Source organism: Camelina sativa, chromosome 20, assembly GCF_000633955.1.
Source record: "Camelina sativa cultivar DH55 chromosome 20, Cs, whole genome shotgun sequence".
In the NCBI taxonomy this organism is placed as follows: domain Eukaryota; kingdom Viridiplantae; phylum Streptophyta; class Magnoliopsida; order Brassicales; family Brassicaceae; genus Camelina; species Camelina sativa.
In genome coordinates, this window is record NC_025704.1 from 5,301,595 (window position 1) to 5,302,450 (window position 856).

The following is an 856-nucleotide window of genomic DNA, read 5'->3' on the forward strand; positions in this document are numbered from 1 at the left end:
GGATTTGCGGAAATACATTGGTTACTTTCTAAGCATAATTTCATGAATTGCTTGTATAGGCTTGGAAACTATGTGATTGGTTATGTCTATTATTTGGTATTGTGTGTTATGATGTGATGACTTGATCTATGATAATAGAAGTGTGATGACATGGTAAAATGATATGATGCATGATAGAATGAGATGATATACACAAATGATATTGATGTACGATGATTGATGATATGAGATTATATGTTGGGACACAAACATGAGATTTGTTTTGTGTCTCGAGATGGGCAAACCTGAGATTGGTTTTGTGCCCGGTGTTTGGACGAACATGAGATTTGTTTCGTGCCGTGTGATTGGACGAGCCTGAGATTGGTTTCGTGCCATGCTAAGCTGATGAGATTTCGGTTTAGCATTGTTTGTTGATGAATGCACAAAAATGATTGATATGAGAAACATGGTTTAAATATTATTAATGTGTACTAGGTTGAGATTATGTGAAACCGTTATGCTTGCTAGATGTATATCAAAAATGTGGAGTCTGATTCTATGCTATGCAATTATTGTTGAATGTGAGTAGATTGTCGTCATTGTATTCCAGTGGGCAGTGTTGACCCCCTCACTAAGTAATTAATTACTCACCCCTCCTTTCTATTTATTTTTCTCAGGTTAGTTGTGTTCATTATTTGAATTTTAGAGATTGCGGTTTTGAGCCAAACCAAGAAGTCAACCCGTTGACCAATTCCGGATACCGAATTCGGGTATTACAAAATTTGTTCAACTCTTTCATCTCCTATATTTAGTGGATGAATGAGTTGAATGTTATTCAGCCAATTTTATTCAACTCATATTTTTTTTAACTTGTTCA